The sequence below is a fragment of the Oratosquilla oratoria genome, chromosome 41 (assembly GCF_046742065.1).
Source record: "Oratosquilla oratoria isolate Oo_2021 chromosome 41, ASM4674206v1, whole genome shotgun sequence".
Classification (NCBI taxonomy): Eukaryota; Metazoa; Arthropoda; class Malacostraca; order Stomatopoda; family Squillidae; genus Oratosquilla; species Oratosquilla oratoria.
The window spans coordinates 30,457,197-30,479,696 of record NC_134817.1 but is presented as its reverse complement, the minus strand read 5'-3'; the positions used below and the strand labels follow the sequence as shown (position 1 = coordinate 30,479,696).

At 40.8% G+C, this 22,500-nt stretch overlaps 1 protein-coding gene across 1 annotated transcript in view; it reads left to right on the top strand.

The window, feature by feature from the left end:
* Positions 1-22,500, top strand: part of LOC143021194 (uncharacterized) — a 321,947-nt gene that overhangs the window by 72,277 nt on the left and 227,170 nt on the right.

The window sequence follows — 22,500 nt, the reverse complement described above, 5'->3', positions numbered from 1 at the left end:
TTTTTTAATTCAAATCCTTCACGTCATATGGAAATGTATAATTTGTAACAGCAAGCCATAAGCCCTTCCCATAAGTTCTTGTCATACCTCCCTTTGGGGGTCATGGCCCCCAAGATTGAAAATCCAGTCCTGTACCACAAGACTTTCCCTGATCAATTTCACCCACTCCATCTACTCATCCGAACCAATCTCTCTTCTTTATTTCACTGATGACACACCCAATACTTCTGATCCTACCATATATGGCTTCTCTGATAGACTGGGGATCAATCTGATTGCCGCTCTTTCTATTCTCTTATTCATGTCTTCCGTTCCATGTGGGTTCCCCGCTACTGATGCATAGTCTCATTTGGGGCGAATTAGATCGTCTGTGAGATTTTTTTCGAGTATCTCTCCGCCCATGTATTGAAAAGCCATACATGTTCGTTAACAGTATGTATATCTCACCCATAATTTTGGTGATGAGAGAGAGAGAGAGAGAGAAAGAGACAGAGAGAGAGAGAGAGACGAAGATAGAGCGTTCTTGAAAACTTAGATGAAACCGAAGAACTGATAAAAGAACAGATAAACGAGAGAGAGAGAGATAGAGAGATAGAAAGAGAGAGAGAGATAGAAATAACGCCTACAGTTATGGAGAAAAATTATGATAAGCTTCGTCTAAATTGAGGTCAAACACACACATGCAAATCTCGGCGCAGCTGAATCACAGAATACTTCTCATTCAAGCACTTTTAGCTGCATACAAAGCCAACTGCTCATCGATGCACACATCAACAGCATGCAGATGTACACATGCATAATACACACACATGTACATACACACAATCTCACACACACAAGTATAAATACTCACGTGTACATACATATAAACATACACATGCATACATACACACGTGTACATACAAACACACACATGCATATACACACGTGTACATACACACAAACACACACATACATACATATACACGTGTGCATACAAACATGCATGTCGCATACATGCGAATACGTGCATACAAACACACACAAAGATACATATGCACGTGTACAAACACACGCACTCTTGTGCATACACACATGGATACATACAGACAAATACATACAAACACACACACATGCATACATACACACGTGTACATGCTAGCACACACATATGCATACATACACACACATATGCATATATACACACATGTGCATACATACGCACGTGTGCATATACTCGTACACACACACACGCACACATTACACACACACACACACACATGCAAGAGAGCCAACAAACGCTGATGAGAGGCTGAAATTAATGAGACTCTGAGAAAGAAGCAGAAAACGAAAATGGTGCAGGTCCTCGAGGGCTGGTCCTCGAGGACGACTTGACTCGAAAGCTATCAAAGCCCCGCTTGAGGGTCTCGAGTCACCGCGGCCTCGAGGGCTTGGTGAGATGGAGGGGGTGGAGGGGAGGGGAAGGTGGTGAGGTGGTGATGGGGGTAGTGGTACAGTAGTGAGATAAAGGTAAAGTGGAGTGGGATGGTGTTGAAGTGGTGATGATAGTGAGGTGGAGGTGTTGAAGTAATGGTTTTATCACTGAACAAAATCTCACTGGACTCAGAATCAACTAGTTCCTTGTCTCTTCTCTAGACCCTCAAGAGGGGGTGGGGGCCTACACCCCCTTTCCAGGTAAGACTCAAAATACAACAATATCCGGGAACAGCTGTCCTGTGTATTGGTATAAGGAGCAAACACCCAAGACAACGGCACTCCCCTATTCCCCATTTTCTACAGGGAATAGGGAGACCTTGGAGCACCAGTAGACAGAGGTGGCGGGGGCGGGGGAAGGGGGGAAGGGGGAAGGCGGGGGAGAGGTGGCGAGGGCGTGGTCGAGGCGCAAGTCTTCCTCAGGTGCGGGGAGATTAAAGTGGATGCGAGACGTGCTGGCGAACCGCGAGAAATGGGTCAGAGGAATTATGTGTGCCAGCGTAACAAGTCATCACGCAGGGGGCGGGGCGAGGGTGGGAGTGGGGGGAGGTGGGCAGGAAGAGCAGGTTACCCTTTGTTTAAGTTAATAGCATAATAATATTAATGACGGCAAAGTGACTATTGATTATGATTTTGTACATTCATAATGCTTAATTTTGCGGCGCACACATGAGTATTAATATACATATCTGTACCTGAAGTGTGTGTGTGTGTGTGTGTGTGTGTGTGTGTGTGTGTGTGTGTGTGTGTGTGTGTGTGTGTGTGTGTGTGTGTGCGCGCGCGCGCTCTAAGCAATCGTTAAAGCCGGCCTTTCATGGCTTCCCAACCCTTCTGCCAAATCGGATTTAAGATATGCAGTAACATGTCTATCACCTAGTAAAAAAAATCAAACCGATTACACTGGTTACAGAGTTACAATCACAACCACAACACATTCGACACCTCACATGTACATTGCTCCATCCGTACAACCAATCTTAACAAGTCGGATTAAGCCACCGTGCTGAGGTACAGAGGTTGTATTGTCACATAGCGGATAGACACGCGATCCTGCAGTGGACACTCATCCAAGTTAACTCCACCCCATCCCTATTTCATCTCAATCCTCCCCATCAGGTGAATCAAAGCATTTGATCTTGGTATAAACAAAAATCTACATACCAGTGTGCTGAAGGGGGTAAGGCACAGTCACATACACCCCCCCACACACACACACACACACACACACACACACACACACACACTGATTACTACACATGCATCCCCTGTACGTTCGTGCCTCAAAAGCAAGTAAAGGATTTGTGCCAAACATTACACTCATGGCGCGTGACTTCTTTACTGGACAGGCTCTTAACCGCCATTTAATCTCCCTAACGAGAGAACAACAACAACAATAATCCCACTTATGCAAACAACCTAAAGATGACGTAACGTCAGGTGGGCCTTCGTCATACTCCCCTCCCATCCCCGCCCAAGAGGTTACAGTGGAGGAAGTCGGGATCATCCCCTCGGCAGGAGACTAGATGGAGTGTCTTCAGCACCTCTTGGGGCACTGGAAACCTTAGGTATCTCTAGATAAGTCCGAACCCAGATGATTAGTCTTAAGAGTATCATGAACTCTTTTTCACCAGGAACAAGTATAAATGACAGTTGTATTATCTACAGCTTATTTCTTAATGCTGAGACAGGATTCTGTGTTGTTGTTTTTATCTGAGGGGAAACGATAATGAGAACAACATGCGAGGGAATTTCTTCCTGTTATTAAGCCTCTAGGCCCAGCTTTGATCACAATGCCCCATAATGTATATATATATATATATATATATATATATATATATATATATATATATATATATATATATATATATATATAAACATATATAAACATATATAAGTCTTATTATCTTACAATGTTTTGTTCTCAAGACCATCTCAAGACCTTTGGCAATGATGAGATCTTCACACGTCTTATTCTTTCTTAAATCAGATTATTTCCTCCGGATGACGACAGTCTTTGTGATTGGGGGGAAGGGGGAAGTTGGGGGGGGGGGTTACGTTCCTCTCAAATAAGTTACTTCGCACCGATGAAGTCTTTGTGTGTGTTTTGTAATCCGATTTCGCTCACTAGGGCACAAGAAATCGCCTTGAAGGGATTAAGGTCGACTAAATTGATAATATCCTAACGACTGCCTGTTGATGGGTGTGGCATGTGTTGGCTCAAGCCTAAAGGTTTTATTCAGATGGGTGTAGGGGCTCGTGCGTGTTTATCTGGGCAGTTGTGGGTGACCCTCTTTGATCCTCACCCCATCACACAGCGCCCCCCTCCCCCATTTCAACCCCGATAATAAATCTCTGCAGATCTAAATGTCACCATTATACACACGCAGTTCCTGCATTAAAATTTCTCTCTCTCTCTCTCCCTCTTTCTTTCTCAAGCGATGAAGCAATCATTTCTCCCCTCACATACTGACCTGACATACCTGGTTTCTGAGCGACTGTTTATGTATTCGAAATTTTATTTTTGCTATATCTTTCCTTCAAGAATTTCTAATTTGAATTTTTTTCTGGGCTCCCCAGAAGAAAAGGTTCCTTGGTACCTTGATGGAGTGTCACAGATCGATTCTAATTTCGAACTAATGTAGAAAAGCCACTCACTCCTCCTCACACATACACTTAAATCACCCTATTTATTGTGTTCATTTCCTTTTTTTCTTTCTTTCTCGTACTCTCTTATTAATTTATTTCCATTTGTGGCACATAGCATATGCTGACTGCAGCATAGCACTCTTTTTTAGTTGTCTCTATTCCTTCCATCCACCTCACATGTTCCCTTATTCCGTCGTTTCGCTACCAACTTTACCTGCTCACCTTTTCACATGTTTGTCAGTTTGTCAGAAAGGTTACCTGGGGCACGTAATTGAGTTTGGATCATCGCAGTTGTTCGAGAAAAGACACGATACTACTCCGGAACTCTGCAACCACAGACAATTCTGGTTTAGGTACATAGACTGCGCTTCATCTTCCAGTGGATTATCTGAGAGCATCTGAGGGCTTAACTTGGATGTATCATCAAACGCACCTCCTCACGTGGCAGACTCTCTGGCCGTTGGTGGCGTCATGTCGTCAGGTAATAGGATCAACTCCTTCAGTATGGCGACGCATTCTATGACCGTTTGCTTCAGTTACAAAAAGGTCATTTCTGGCAATTTTCTGCAGGAAATAGGGTTCGAATTCGTATTTATAGGGAGTCTCGACCGATCCATACACCTTATATTTATCCTTCAGCCTTGATTCTGCTTTCTCACCTGAAACAGTCTATTCTTTGTAACAGCAAACACCTATGAGGTGCTTTGACGTATTGAAGGTCTCTTTTGAGGGGGGAGGTTACTCCTTTTCATCTATAACCAACTTCCGTGTGGCTGTTATTTCTAGTGCGGTGAAGAATACAATATAATTTCTGTTCTCAAAACACATACACGAATACAGGCCTAATCTGTGTTGGTAATTTTTAATGCTGGATGGTGTCCTGATCGCAGGCCGTTTCCACTGTTTACACCCGCTTTCAATTCTCAAGCAGCCCCGTAACGACCAATAAGTCTGTTGCTGTTTGCATATCCTTTGTATTCCTTTGTCTGGTGTGGGATAGTCTTCTCTGTGGGAGTTGTGTCTAAGAGCTGTTGTTGAAGTACCGAGTTTGGCGATCTATCTTGAAAGGTTTCTTGACTGACCTGAGAGTTTTTTAAATGTTTTGTGTGGTATAGGTGGTTCAACTGTTAAACTTATTTATTTTTATCATTCCTTACTAGCATTCTCAAGCTCTATACAACGTAAGCTCCTTCTTAGTTCAACAGGGAGGTTTGAATTCTAGTGCTAGTTTTGAAGTACACTAAACAACTCCACGCCTCCTGTTTCACCAATTAAACGTGAGAATGAGTCACGAATTTACAAAAGAACATAAGAATGGAGGAAACCGCAAGAGACCATAAGGCCTACACTAGGCAGTTCTATGTCCCCTATCACTTGTCATCCCTAACCATAAAGTTATCTAACCTTCTCTTATATCAACCTATTGTTTCAGAGAGGAACTTGCAAACATCGATGATCCTATGGGGAGGTCGTCGAAGTCGTTGTCGTCTTGTGGCGACCTCGGGGATACTCGATATCTCCAGAGGGAGGTGGGGGGAGGAGGGGAGGGGGAGGAGAAGAAGAGGGTAATAAGATACTGTTTATCTACTGGCTCGTTTTCCTTTGCAAAAATACATCAATATTTTTTTTTTATAAGATTGAGTCAGTTATGAAAGTTCCATCTTCTAGTGAGGATGATAAAAAAAATAATGATAGATAAATCAAAATTAAAATCTACTGCCCTTCTCAAATTTTACCGTCTCTCTGGGTTCACCTCTTCACCGCAATGCAGTCCCCTAGACAGTCCCTGGTTATCTCCAACGAAAGAATATTCAGTAATGGAAAGCAAATCCAAGAAAAGAATAACACTCAACACAACCAAATAAGGAGAAGGAGAAAGAGGAGGAGGTCAACGGGGCAACAGACATTGTGGTGGACACCAAATAAGTCTCCGATTCAACCCTTGTTGTTGTTGTTGTTGTTGTTGTTGCTGGTGCTGCTGTTGTTGTTGTTGTTCTTCTTCTTCTTCTTCCTCTTCTTGTTCTTGTTCTTCTTCTTCTTCTTCCTCTTAGCCCATTCCGTACCGGTTGGTATTTTTCCTATTTTCCTGGTTGTCGTCAAGCTATTTCATTCATCAGACAGCAATGGGACAAAGAGAAAGTGAGGATTCATAATGCACTTAGACATATTGCCAGATCCTCATCCGTCCGTAAATCTTGGGACAGAGTGCTTCAGAATCTGTCGCATATAACGCAAAGATTCTGTTGACCTGGTGCAAAATAAACCATCTCACTTGATGTCCAGTTCCTGTTAATCAAAGTACCAGTCTGCAGAAGCACTACGTGGCCTGTTCAAAGGACACCAACGTTGCAAGACTTTCTTGCAACACTGTATCTCGTGGATGTCTGTGCGGAGTGGGGGGTGAAGTGGAGGGCTAAAGAGTTCCCAATTACATAAGACAAAAACCTGAGATAGTTTGGGCTTATAGAAAGTAAAGATGAAAAGACAAGCAGAGACAGCGGTAGAAAGCAGAAGCTGATGGAATGAACTTTAGATGACCTAGCATGTGATGGATAGACGGGGTGTAGAGAGCTTTTGACCCATATGGATTATCTATCAAACAGGGAAGACAGAGGAGTGAATAGAACAAAATTGTGAGTAGATGAAGATATATCAAACCCCACAAGTGCTCTTTTGTGGGGGTAAACCAGCCTCGGATACAGTGTTCTGCCGTACAAGAGCTGTGCCTCGCTGCATTGTTTTTGTTCACTAACCTGACAACGGTAATCATAACAATACTACCGTTGTGATTACCTACTGATTTGCCTATTCTCAAGCATAGATGCCGATGGAGGGTGGGGGTTACAGTTGTCCAGTATATATTTTTTCACTAGATAGAGTAAACTGCTTTGTAACGATTGTGTGATGTTGGATGACAGCTAATGTGTGCGATTTATGATCATGTAGGTATCGCGTAGGTGTGCACTTCTAAAAATTTACCGAAAATATAAAGTCTGTGCAGTTCGATTTTATATGAAAACAATAGCGATGTACGTTAATTCTTTTGCTTCACTCCACTTTATGTAAATTTCTGCAGACATTCTTTCCCTAGTCCTCTTCGCTTCTCTGCGGAAGCGAGAAATATCCTTTTCTCACGTAAATTACTAAATGGGGGGCGGCTAATCAGCGATAAATGGTTCGACAAATCTGGACAATGGCCGTCTCGCTTGGCGGCAACAAATACGGTACCACATATTCATATTTTACAAAATTCCCATGGACGCGAACCAGTGCACCGTTCTTGTAATATATAAATGATAAAAACTAACAGCCCACGTCGAAACTGTTACTTTATACTTATAGTCAAATGAAAAAATTCATGCACAGTTACTTTATTTACTTACTTCCTCAGCTGCTGTCGTCTGCAGGAGCTTTAACCACTGTAATAACTGATGTTTGACAACTCACTTGTATATTTCACAAGTTCATAATAAATCAACCACTGTATAATTTTCATTGAATGTAGAGCGCGAGTGATATGTCAAATGTAGCACATCACCTCAACTTCACGCTAAAACTTCATTATATTTCACAACACAAGCAAAAGATCAAATGTCAACAAAATATGGCGGTCGACTTCGACAGCTGACTGTAACATAATTATTTGAAATTATTTTTGTCATTTACTTGGCCCACGAAGTTTAAAGAAATGCAGTTATTTATATTAAAATTCCTGGGATATATTTCTAATTATTATGGTTACATTATTATTATTATCAATATTTTGTCTTGTTTTTTAAGCATGAAAGAAAAAATGTAGACTACTAAAGGTAAGGATAGTTTCGTAGATGCGCGAGAAGTAACGACTTTGGAATACCATTACTGTTTCATGTGATTTACATATACATGCGTGTTCATATCAGCTTTAGTCTTACCAAAATAAAATTGAAATAATTTAACATCAAAAAATGACTGAAGTGTTACAGTAACTTCAACAAGTGAATTTAATGGTTATTTAACATACAAAGATTAATAAATCCCACTGACTTTGAATCGTGTATTTTTTTATTGCGTATACATGTAATACACTGTTCGTGGATATATACATACATGCTGCTAGCATCCAAACGGAAAGGTAGACCAAGTTAGTAGGCTTTCAATAACGTTTATTTTTATGCCTTTTATCAGAACGATGAAAGGTGCACTATGTCTAAAACATGGACTATATGAACAACATTCAACAATAAACCTACTGCTCAGCAATTCACATCAGTTTTTGTATATGATGCCCTAGTCACTAGACATGCTACTTTTTAAATTTTACTCTTCACATTCGCTGGCTTCACTTCGATTCGTCTCCCGTTTTAACTTGCGTTCTTTCGCTTGTTGCAACCAAAAGCACAACATTGCCACACGCACGAATTGTCCTTACAATATGGCATCGATCAAATTATGCGGGCTTAATTTTTGGTGAATGCACGATCCAGTTTTCCTTTGAAATGGAAGTGAAGGTAAAACGATAGAGTAATGGAGGCAAATAAATAAATAAATAAATCTTTCGGGGGGAAATGAAAAGTCTCACAAGAAATGGATATCTGGGGATGAACACAATAAAGGAGTGATTGTGGCTGCAGTGATATATGGTATTTGAAGGAAGAGAAATATTAGAGTCTTTAAGAGTTAGAGATTAAGTGTCTGAGAAATATGATAGCTGTTACGAGAGTGTGTTATGTGACAAGTGGTGGTGAGGATAGAAGGGAGATGGTGTATCAGGTAGATCAAAGAGTGGATTGTTTGAACATATATATAACCAATGAGTAATAAAAGGCTAGAAAAAAGTGTGGAAAGCAGAATTGGAGGATAATGAAAACAAAACAAGATATTACAAACGACAACAAAGTCATGTACAATGACAATGAAAGGAATGAAGACTGATACAGCGGCGGATTTTTTTTTTTTTTTTTTTTTTTTTTTGCGACGATTGTGATAACATTGATAGCGCCACTGGCGAAGACAGAAATTACAGAGAATAACGAGAAATACTGAAAGCCGACGAAAATTATACTACAATAGTACCCAAGTCGACGATGAGTTCAAAATAATTGAAATCAGTGAACACAATTACAGCATAAATGTTATCAACAACACAAAACGAAAACGATAGTATGGACAACAGACGACGACAATGACGTCACAGACGTAAGCTTGGCCCACCCAGGCGAGTCAATGTTCAAACTACGAAAAAAAAAAAAATGAGAAAGGGGGACTTTGAAACCATGAGTGGAATATATGTCAAGGTTGAATTTTGGGAGAGGTGGTGTCACAAGAGTTATGAATTATAGTTCCCTCGTATGAAATAACAATACACAGCAATATCTTGGCCTCGGCGACAGACCCGAGTCATGCATAACGTAATCGCAAGACATCCTGGTGATAATGTGAGCAGGGTACACGTCTTGTGATCATGATGCCATGCATGGCCAAGTTTCGAATACATTGAAGACAAAAGTTGTAAATTGTTATTATTTCAAGAGACCTTTTGCACTGATAATATAGAGCCCTATGTATATGTAAATAAAAATCATAATACTATAACAATAGAAATATGACTGCATTAATAGTAGTGTTCTCTTATAGCCAATAATTGATATTTATAGTTTTTACGTAAGAAAAAAAATTCCGACCCTAAAATAATATCCTTGCATGCTAAATTGTCTAATACAATACCCATGCAAGTTTATTTAGACATTTAGATTGTATATATCATCCTAGCTTTGGGTATTATTGTTTACTAAACCAAGTATGACATGAGCACGCAGATGTATGCAATTACACGCAATAGTAATGGTTTTCCAAAATGGCAACTGTTCTCGCGCATCTACGAAGTCATCTTTATTTTCAGTAGTTTATAATATTCTATCTGTGCTCTACGGAAAACAATATTGCGGACATATAAAGTGAAATGTATCGTAGAAATGTTATCATATATAATTTTCATTGTCTCTGAACTGAATAAAAAGAAAATTACATTCAAACTGCGAGACTTACATCAATGTCAATCATATGTCAACCGCCGTGTTTGTTGACAGCTGGAATGTAGATTGTTTGAATTCTACGAGAGTTGAGTCAAGCCCGAGTAATTTATAACGTGTATTCCTGACTTATACGTGACGTGTCACTCGTGCCGTGCATTTTATGAAGACAATATGCTGCGATAACTAATTGCTTATGAACTTGTGTAATCGATAGATATGAACCGCCAAATATGGAAGCGATAAAAACAAAACATCAACAGACGACAGTACTCGGTTGCAGCCGAGGTGAGTACCAGAAAATAACATTGCATGCAATTTATCCATGTGACCACATGTTCACGTCAACTGTTCGTTTACTAATATAAATATTTCAAGAGTGATGCACTGGCCCGCGTCCGTGGGAAATGTTTAAACTTTGAATGATGTTTTGAAGTATGAGTCAACAGTCAGATACTGGGTTTGTTGAACCTATTCGCCGTTTGTCGCTGATTAGCCGGCTCTAGTATGAGTGTTTCCCGAGGGATCTCTCGCTCCTCGAGAAATACAGGCATGGGAATATGCAAATTCGCAGACGAAAAAAGTAGGAAAATGTTACAATAATGGAGAAACAAAACAACAGCATAGATTGCGTGATAAGCGTCCATTCATTACCGGAAAAAAATAAATGTATTCTTATCTTGAAGTCGTTACCCCATCACTACCGATGGAACGCCGCGAATATGAATAAGATAGTCTAGTGAAGTTAATCAACAAGGAAAAGAACTGCTGGCCTTAAAAGGGTTAGAGATTGGATCTAACACGAACTTAGAGACTGCCACGGAGGTGAATGAAATTGCCTGGCGACACTCAAAGTGTCTGGGTAGGCTGCCCAAGGACGCTGCTTGCGTGCACTGTCTGCTGGAATCGTTCCACACTGCGGGGCGGAGCTTGGGGGCCAGGGCCGGGGCGGGGTGGCGGATAAGATAAGACTGCAGTGTTGGCCGCGAAGTAAATGGGCCGGCGAGTGTTTACCTGCGGCAGCCGGACTTGGCAAGTGCATATATCGCATTGAGTCTGGAGAGGTGGCTTTGTCTGCGTGGCAGGTGTTTGCTCTTGTGGGGGGATGGGAGTAGGTATCTCTCTCTCTCTCTCTCTCTCTCTCTCTCTCTCTCTCTCTCTCTCTCTCTCTCTCTCTCTCTCTCTCTCTCTCTCTGCTCTCAACGTGTGTTATATGTATTTGTGTAATTGTAAATACACTGTGTATGTATATGTGTGTGTACACGTGTACGTATTTGCATGTACGTGACTGGACCTGTTGTTCATGGAACAATGCATTTGGCATACGCTATGAAGTATTTACCCAACTGTATTTACCTGTTACATCCAGGGTCTCGTTGTTTAGGTGTGGGTGTTAGCAGTCAACGTTACTATGTTATGGTTCGTTTAGAAATTAGCCGCGTGTCCAAAGACGAAAGGAAAGGTACCAGGATAGTAATAATAGTAGTGATAATAATAATGATAATAATTATAGTAATAATAATAATAATTATTATTATTATTATTATTATTATTATTATTATCATTATAGTAATAATGATAACAACAATAATAGCAATAATAATAATGATGATAATAACAATAATGATAATAATAATAATAATAATAATAATAATAATAATAATAATAATAACAACAATAATCACAGTAATAATGATAACGATGGTGGTGATAATAATGATAAACAAAATATTGAAAAGATCATATGAAAAGACCTGAAGAAGGAGTAGAAGGAGGAGGAGGAGGAGAGTTGGCCCTGGCAAGGTAGCTTATCTGACAGGAGAATAGACAAAGGGGCAATATATGATAGGAAGGAGGTGGTGGAGCAAACAGGCGATAGTGAGGAGAGAATATGGCGGAGGAGAAAAGTGATGGTGAAGAAGGAAGAGATAAAGGGATGTAGGAGGAGGAATGAAAATGTGAGAAAAAAAGTGGCACGGGAGGAGAAAGAGAAGGAAAAATGAGAAAGATAATGAGGTGGAAAATATATGGAGATGTTGAAGGAGGAGGAGGAAGAGAAGAGGGAAGAGGAAGTGGAGAAAGTAAAGATACGGCAATGGATAATGGCCAAAATGTGTTGGTAGGAGGAAGTGGGCTGAGATTGTGGGAGGAGGAGGGAGGGGGTGGGGGATGGGGGTTGTGCCTTATGAGGCGACCAACGGTGGTGGGTGGGAGGAGGAGGAGGAGGCGTCAGCAGGGGTGGAGAAGTAAGATGATTTTGCATAGCGGTAGCAGGTGGCGGATGTTAACTTTGTTTTTATTTTTATTTTTTGTTTTGTATTTATTCATATATTTCTTTGTTTTTATTGATGTATTTACTAATAGATTCGTTCGTTTTTATCTATTTTATTATTCATTTGATGATTTATTTATTTATTTATTCATATAAAAGAATTATCTGAAGAGACAAGGTCATGTGAGGTCACTTTTCAAGACTCGAGACGAAAACGGGGAAAAATGTAATCATGATTCGGTTTAACGTCGCGAAGAGAAGTCCTATCAGGAGGCTACGGTGGTGCCCCTTACAGAGGACATTGTAGCGTGGAATGTAAGGAACCGTGTCTTTGGTCCTACTCGCTGGTGACAGGGTTCGAACCACCACCTCGAACTCCGTCGCAAGTAGCGACGCTATAACCCACTCAGCCAGGGAATACCCATAAGTTCATATATATATATATATATATATATATATATATATATATATATATATATATATATATATATATATATATATATACTGGTATTCCAAATTGGCTTCAAACAATCTAAAAAATAGAAATTGTAGACATAAATTCGAAGGTTCCATGCCTTCTACTAACAAGGCTGTGTCACGGAGCCGAATAAAATCGCCTGACGGCAGCCGGAATAGAAAAGAAAAGGACCTCCCGGTAAGGGGATGTCACAGAGACGAATAAAATCGTCTGGCGGTAGAAATGACATAGAGGAAAGTGCCACCCGGTACGGAAGGGTATAGAGTAGATTTTTGTTATGCATAATTAGCGATTGCACAAAACTGTGCAACTACGGATGCGCAAACTTTCTCATTTGCTAATGGCAGGACCCGTGGTCCACTAAGAATTCTTTCGTGACGGTGGTAATGACTCCCCTCCTCTCTCTCCCTTCCTCCCCCCAGGGGGAGATGAATGGGGGAGGGGAAGTACCACAGGGTTACAACCTCCCTCACCCCCCTCCCGTCGGATGATCTTCTTGTCCGGAGGGCCACCGAGTAAATTGGGCAATTAAGAGATCAATTTGACAACAGTGACGTGACAATCTCACCCCCCCCTCCACCCACACCCCCTCCGCCCACGCCCGTAGCCAGAAGTCTTTGGCGGGTCACGCCCACGAGACCGAACACACAGAGTGTGGGCGTGCTTATTCGGTCGGTTCCTTTAATCTCCCCCCGCACTGAGAGGGTTAACCTTTGACCTGGAGGATGGATTCATGTGGTTTGATTAAGCTGAAAGGGACGCGTGTGTTGGAAGTGAAAAAAAGGGGAGGAAGTTCCTCTGATGTCTAGCCACCTCGCTCTGCGGGGAAGGGCATATAAGTGTGTTAGTGTATATATATATATATATATATATATATATATATATATATGTGTGTATATATATATATATATATATATATAGTGGCAGGAATACTGGAGTTTGCTAACTGCCTTTTGTCTCAGACTATCTAAGACCACATCACAGGTAAGAAAATAATTACAGATCAACAAATAAATCATTTCACATGTTGGCCACGTAAAGGGATGGAGTTCCACTCTTCATTGCCTTCAGCCTTCAGGCTCTGAAATGCATGATGCAGTGTTTATTATTTGTTGTGTTATTTATTGTTATTTTTTCCCTTTCCCGCGTCATTTTCCGTCTTTGTCTTTACCCTCCCGTGTCTCCCCATCCGTCCTGCTTCAGCCCTCACCTCTTCCTCACTCTTTTTTTTTCTCCTCCTCCTCCTCCTCCTCTTCCTTCTTCTTCTTCTTCTTCTTCTTCTCCCTCTTCTTCTTCTTTTTCTTCTTCTTCCTCTTCTTCTTCGTCTTCACCGTCTTCCTCCTCTTTCTGGATTCTCTTTTTCCCTTCCTCGCTATTTCCGTCTCCCCATCTTTCCGTGTGTCTTGTCTCATACCTCATATTTCTTCTATTCTCTTAATCTCCCATCTTGTTACTTTCTTTGCATTGCTTTTCCCTCTCTCTTCTCGTCGTCGACATCGTCGTCCTCGTCGTTCTCATCGTTGCTGTCGCCGTCGTCGTCATCGTTGTAGTCGTCTTAGGTCTTTCTGTCTTTTCATCGTATTTTTCTGAGTGGGCGATTTATACAACACACACACAAACACACACACACACACACACACACACACACACACACACACACACACACACACACACACACACACACACACACACACACACACACACACACACACACACACACACACACACACACACACACACACACACACGATAGAAGTTACAACAAGCAACATCATCATTTATGCAGACAACTCCAAGATCATGAGAAGACTGGGAGACGAGGAGGATAGTAGATTATTTAAAAGAAATAGACAACATGTATGCCTGGATCCAGGATTGGAAAATGAATTTCAGTGCCAGGAAAAGCAAAGTATTGGAAATGGGAAATAGCTAAAAATAACATCGCTCAATTATTCAGGGGAAAATGGAACTGTTACAAAAGCGAAGGAGAAAAGATAAGGCGATGCTGTTAAAGGATAACCTATCATTTCACAGGCACTTCAGTAAGATTGTGGAGGAGACGTACAGATTGCTGAAGAACATTAAAATGGCTTTCCATTAAATGGATGAGGAGATGTCGAAAATCGAAAAGATCCTAATCCGCCCTAGATCGAGTATGCAGCATTGGTATGGCCCCCGCATGGAAGCTGAATTGAGAGAATACCAAAGAGCACCAATCAGAATGATTCCCAGGCTTGCAGATAAGCTGTACAAAGAGGCTAGAAGCACTAGATCTGTCGTCGTTTAAGGATTGAAGATGTTCAGATCACTGAAGGGGCTGGACAAAAGTGACGGAGAAGATCTCATAGTTTGGAATAGAAAGGTATCGCAAGGTCATAGAAACAAGTTAAAAAAAATCACATGAGTGAAGGATATGAAATAATACATTTTTCCATTAAGATGTGTGTGTGTGTGCACACGTGAGAGGTCCGAGTTCGAGTCCCATTCAGAGCTTGAAACTTTCACTAACACCAAGCCGTTACTCCACCCCTTGATCAAGTGCGGATAAACTCAGCATTGCCCATTGATGTGTTTGTATATGATCTTTGAGCTCACATCCAGGAGAAGAATAGCTGTCAATCACGAATCCAGTACATGATCCAAGGCCATGATGAATCACATGTTTACACAACTGGATGCACACGAATGTACACGCACGCGTATGCGTGAGTGACTATTGCGTAATGTAGTAGCCTATGGGATGGGGCGAGGCGGGAGGGAAATTGAGACGCAGTTACCATGGAAGGCCGGGGCTTGTGGCAGTCACCGTGAAGGTGGTAAAGGACGCACGGCAGAAGGCTTTTGCTTACGTCTGAAACTCACCATTACCTTAAGGGTTCGGGGTGCATGGGCAGTGGTAGTCACTTGTATCCGTTCGAGGGATCGAACCCGAGTTCACGCGGTTTCGAGTCGAGTTCGATTCTCAGTGCGTCACGCCGGTGCACCTTGAGCCTGAGAGGTTCCTTTGAGGTGAATGAGGTGAATAAAATCACCTAGCGTTGGACAGGATGAAGGACTTAAATGCCCATTACTCTGTATAACGGGTAACTATGGGTAATACAAGATGATCTAATCGAGAATGTTGCTTATATGATCTGATCTGAAAAAGGTATTGATATAACCCAGTCCCAGGGTTATATCTATATAACAGGTAACTATAATGGTATAAAGGGTTATGCTCTATATAACGGGTAACTGTGGATAACACAAGATGATTTGATCGAGGAAGTTGTTTATATGATCTGATCTGAAAAAAAAAAATGTATTGATATAGCCCAGTCGCAGGTACTTCAAAATTGAATAAAATCGTCTGGTGTTAGCCGATAGAATATCATAAAATGTCCAGTTATCTGTACAATAGACCTCGATGGGGTATATGGCCCCTATAAAATGTATAGGGAGAGTATATAGACCCAAGGTCCTGGCAATCAAGGGAGGGCACTAAAATAGGTTCCCCTATCTTGTGTACAATCATATAATCAAGGTCGTATTGTACTATTGGGGATACTTGGACCTGGCCTATGATGTGTCAGAATTATGTTGATATATCTCATTTTGCTGAAAATTTTATATATTTCTACATAGAGTAGTTTTCTTATAATCAAAGAGGATTTTGCAAACAAGATTGTGCAACTGCTATATAATTAAAAGTGTATTCACATAGATTTGGTCATCATCTCCTCTTACTCTTGTTGTTTCTTTAACCCATTGTCTCATTACATTGTTCATTGTTATATTTAATAGTGCACTTCTTCATGATTTTTCTGCTGCGGTATCTTGCCACACCTCCCAGTTCACCTCCCCACAACTGAAGTCATTTGTCAATGTTGCGTTGTCACTCACATCTTTTTTTTCGAATTTTTATTCATGTATAACAAAGTTTACAAAGAATATAAAGGAGGAGCATTACGATAGGAGACTATTTGATCCATAACTAGTTCGGATGTTAAGAATAGATAATTAAACGAAGACAAGCAAACCAAACAATAGGCAGGCATTGCAGCATATTGCTTAGGTGTTTCAATCTCTAGTGCTTTTGTCTATGGGGTTTGGAGTGGGTGAGGGTGGGTGTGGGGGAATACACCACCGTAATACCTCTTCCGCCATTCCCCCACAGTTGCTATTTTCATGTTTATCATTTCAGACTTCCCTTCTCCCAGTTCCACATCATCCACCGGCATGTTTTTCTTCACTGCTGACATCACACGTCCTCCATCTTCTGTTCCTTCTGTTTTTTTTTTTTTTTATTACCTAGTCTTGTTTTTGTTTGGTCTTCCTCATCTGCATCCTTTCATATGCTAACATCTTTAATTTTGTCTTTGTCTTTGCCAATTTCCACGTCATACCTATTATCTCATTCACCAGTTGTGTGTGCGTGCGTGTGTGTGTGTGTGTCTTTTTTTGTAGTATAGTCCCGCCGTACCCACGTATCCTTCGCATCCTTGTGTCCTTTTAGTATAACCTATCGAGCTCCTTCCTCTTTCCTCCCACACTTCCTCCAATCCTTCTCCTAACGCTTGGCACCCCAATTACCACCGCAATCCAAACCATCCCCATTGTCACCACCACACAGGCCATAACCTTCCCCATTCGACGCCTTTCATGTAAGCACCCCATCCCACCCCTCAGCTCGCCCCCTCCCGCTCGCCTCTGATCACCCCTTTCGTGTGACGTCGAAACATCCGGTCTGATCCTTACCCCTCACCCCCCCCCCCCCCCTCGTCGTTGTAAGGCTTTGGATGGTCATGAGCTCGTTTCTTTCGTTTTCCTCCTCCTCCTCCTTCTCCACCCATCCCTTGCAGAGGCCTTAACCACTATAATAGCGCGTCCTTCCCTTCCCTCTTTCATCTCATTTCCTTCACTCTCTTTCCCCACTCCAAGATATTGCTTCCTTAGCGTATAATCTGTTCTCTGTTTATCTAAACGAGGCGAAGATTTTCTTAATTATTATTTCGTTTTTTTCTCATATGTTAAGTTAAAGTTTTCCGTTCCAATGACGTCTTTATAGAATTGCAGACATACATATACCAAAAGCCTTCTCCCTCATTATAATGGGATGGCCTAGTCAAAACACTCACACCCATACTTCATCCATCCCGCACTCATCCAAAAACCCAGTTGTTGTTCTTTTCATCTTAGCACCTCATGGATGAAGGGTCTATCCCTTCTCGCACCTCACTGCTTGGGTCAGAGGCAATGCAGCGAGAAATAGCACTACAGTAAGATAGGTAAAATTCCAGAATCACGCAAACACGGATAAATAACTTAATATAACTTAACCATTCTATAGAAAAATAGATATTTCAAATGGAAAAACAAAAGGTAGTGAAAAATGTGTTTGAGTGATGCTGGAATAGAACCCAGGATCCGACAGCTTGAGCTGGATCTTCATTTCATGGCAGTTCCTCCCCATCCACTCAAGAAAATTACAGAAAAAAAATGTATATAAAAAAATTCGGGTCGCGTCATTTCCTCGTCCATTTACAGCTACTCTCCTCCTTTCATTTATCTTTTGACGTTTCTCTTTCTTACTTCCTTCACCTTATCCATCCACCTCATTCGTGGTCTTTCCCTCAAGATCTCTGCGTCCATTTTTGTTTTCCACACTCCTTTTATTAATCTTTCTTCATTCTTTCAATAAACCCAAATCCTCTTAGCATTCTTTGATCAACTTGTCTGCCAGCTCCCTTTCCAGCCCCGCTTTCTGCCTTACCTCCTCGTTTCTTACTCTATCCATCCTCGCAATCCTCACCATACTTCATAAACACTTCACCCCAAGCACGTTTAGGATCTTTTTTGCCTCCTTCATATCCAAAGTCTCTGATCCATACAGTTACCATGGGCACAATCACTCCTGTGCACAGTCTTCTCTGATCTATATATTCATCGTGATACTTGTCATAATCTTCTCGAAGACACTTGCTTCCCTTACTGCTCCATTCGCTGCTGCATGCGAGCCCAAGTACTTACATACCTCCACTTCCTTTAGTCACTTTACACTCGCCTCCAATCTACTTTCACCTTCACCTTTTGTATTACAAAAACACGTGAAAATAATTTACCACAACTAATGTAGGGGTCCATGAAATGTTTACATCTTAAATAAAAAAGTGCAAATATACAGTATATCGTTTCTCTTTTGTTCATTTGAGCTCCTCTCGAATTCTGCATTTTCATTCCGTCTTCTCGTATTGTTCTGATGAACACTGGTTTTGACTGCTGTGCTTCATGGATCATTTATTTATTTTATCTCTGGATTTTTCGTCTTTCGAAATTAGTAGGCTTTCACTCTCAATTCGAACGTTCAAATGGACTGCACGCTTTCGTCTTCGTTAGTCGGTGTGAAACAGAAATTCATTCAACCGTTTTCACCATCATCCAGTCTTCATCGTTTTCTTTTCGTGGAGAGCTTGTGGTCTCCGGACTGGCCTGTTCTCTTACTCTTTCACTCTGCCCTTTCTTGAACCTGCCTCACACAATCGCATTCATGCTCACTTTTGGATGCCTGTTGTACTCGCATCTAGTAATGTTTGTTTCTTCCGAGTTGATACGATTGTCCCTGATCTCTATCTTCATCTTTTTTCGTCTTTCTTCGTTCGTTGTCATATTTTGCTTCGTGCGTCGGGCGAGTGTATAGCTCAACAGACACATTGCCCAACCCTTGACGCTTGATAGGAAATGAGTGACATTTTAGAATTTGCATAAACGAAATGAAAGGGTCATTATGGATCTGCAATAATAACTATTCATTCCCCATTCGATTAATTCATAATAAAGAACATGTTAATGTTAATATATGTTGTTCGAATTGTTGCATTTCTGTAGTCTTTGACTTCATTGTAGAAAGTCGTACGCTTGGCAACAGCGCATTATGGAAGTGGCGCGTCTTCTTGCATGACTCAGTTGCCAGAAAGTGTTTTTTTTTTCTTTCTTCTTTCATTTGTTCTCAAGTTTTCTGGTAGTATTTAGAAACCTAACACTCCGTCATCAAAATATGAACGTGAATGGCTCAAACTTTCTTGCTGGTCATCTTTATAAGCTCTTTAAAAGAAATTGTTTTGATTACGATGATGTGGCAATTTTGATCGTAATTGGTGGAGTGTCACGAGCTGGTCTGCTGCTCTTGTATACCGGAAATAATTAGTCCGGCCATGTCCTACCTGGTTTAATGGAATTCATTGTGTCACAGGATACCACTTCATTTAACTCGTATTTTTGTGATGAGATTGCTCGTTATAATTAGTGTTTACCCACTAGGGGTAAAGGTTTATATGAAAGAATCGAACAAATCAATGAGATGTTTATACATATTTTTTCCATTCGAAACGTAATGGCAAGCGACCAATTAAAACTGAGTTTTAATGAACTTTTGGTCAATAATGATGCAAGAAGCAAAGATTAGTAAAACAAAACGAGAAAGTAATACACCCAAACTTCTTACCTTCTTACCAGTCTCCTGTTAATAACCATTAATTAAAGCTTGTCAGTCGTTCTGCTTTACGTAGCCCCTCCACCTTATCCTGTTCTCATATAGATGCTGGTGTTCGATGTCTTCAAGATTCTCTCCCCTGGCTTCCACTGCTCTACTAATGTTGTCCCTCCACCTCACCCTGGGTCTACCTTCTGGTCTTGTTCCTTCAGGTCTCCATAATATTTTCTTGGATATCTGTTGATGTTCATTCTTTTCATATGACTAAACCATCGTAGTTGTCCTTTTTCAATGAATTTTAGGATATTTTCCACTCCTAATTCTTGTCTGATGGAAACATTCCGGATTCTGTCTCTTCTGGTGACATTCCTTATTAATCTTAAAACTTTAAAAACTAACAAAACAAAATGACAAATTGACAAATATTACAACATAGTTTTACGCTGTTTTCCAGGTGACCAGAAAAAAATTAACAGTAAAAAAATCGTCACATTGTTCCGACATAAAACAGGTTGTTGACCTAGTTTGCTAAATTGACTTTAATTATGCCACTAAAACCTGTAAGACGAAACCTGCTTGACAGCTGTAGCTATCGCTAGGTAATTTTATTTAGGATGAATCCCAGTCATGGATTAAATTGTTTTAGCCAGAATAGTTAAGGTGCTCGTGTTACATCGATATTTTTAAGAATTCGATTTTTAAAGAATATTTAGAACTGCGAGCAAGGTCACGTCAGTTTAGAAGACCCAGACAGACAGAGAAACCAGCAGACGTGTATAGACAGACAGACAGACCGGAAGGCTCAAAGGCAGACGAACTCACAGACAGGCAGACAGACAGACACATAGGTAGACTTATAGACGGGGAGAGACACAAGCAGACAGACCATAAGGCATACTCACGCTTAGACTGACAGGTACACAAGCAGACCCAAAATCCCACAGATAGGCAAGCAAGCAGGCTATCGGGCAGGCAGGCAGGCAGGCAGGCAGGCCAACGAACCAGTAAGCAGTGAACCAGCAGAAGTCAGGGCAGGCCAGCGCTTGTCTCCAACTCCGGCGCCTTGGGATGGGCTGAGTGGAGGCGGGGAGAGAGGGGGAAGGGGGAGGGAGAGGTCGTGCTAAGTGCAATGACCTGGAAGGTGCCAGTGAACGTCAACAGACCGTTGGATAGAGGAAGCGAATGTTGTGATTATTATTATTATCCTTATTATTGCTGTTATTGTCATTATTATTGTTATTGTCCTTGTCATTATTATCATTATTATTATTATTACTATTATCATTATTGCTTTATCATTATTGTTATTATCATTATATTATTATCAGTTATTATTATTTTATTATTATTATTATTGTTGTTGTTGTTGTTGTTGAAATGGAAAAGTACGAAGCTTTAGTTTGGTATCCAATGACTTTACAGCTGTCTGCCACTTGTCCTGGCTATCCTAGTACTATTTGGGTTGCAGGTAACTGCCACGGAGAAGGGAGTGGCGGGGTTCGAACCTTGGTCGATAGGTGGCTGGGGGAGCGGCTCTGGTGAATGGTGAGGGTTGGGGGAATGGGGACTGGGGGATTAGCCTGAGTGTGACCATAGTTAGTGTAGTGTAGTTAGTGACCGTAGGCAGGTTAGTGTTAACTAATTCAGTTAAGTGACGTTGGTTTTACGTTTCTGTTCCCGCTAAAACCAGACGTAAAGGAAGATAAGAATAAATAGATAGGACATAAGTAAATAATGCGTTTAAACAGTGCAATGGAAAAAGAAGACAATGTAAATGACGGCAACTATCAAATAGGACAGTAATGCCCAAGGCTGCATCAAGATATAGGACAATAGGAATGACAAAAAATAGAAGTAATTTGAGACACTATGGCAAAAAATAGGACAATAAGGTAGAATAGTGTTGTAAATAAGATAATTAAAAAATGCATGATAAACCAGGCAAAATGTGAAAGATTGTAACTAAAGTATACAAAAATTATGAAAGATTCCAACAAAAAATATATTGTAAAAACGCAAGAAAAGATAAGGTAATATTCTAAAAAAAAATGCATCCAAATTAATACACCAGTACAATAAAATAAAATAAGATAAAATAGGACAAAAAAGGACATAAAACCCATATACATGAAAAAAAGTCACGCATTGTATA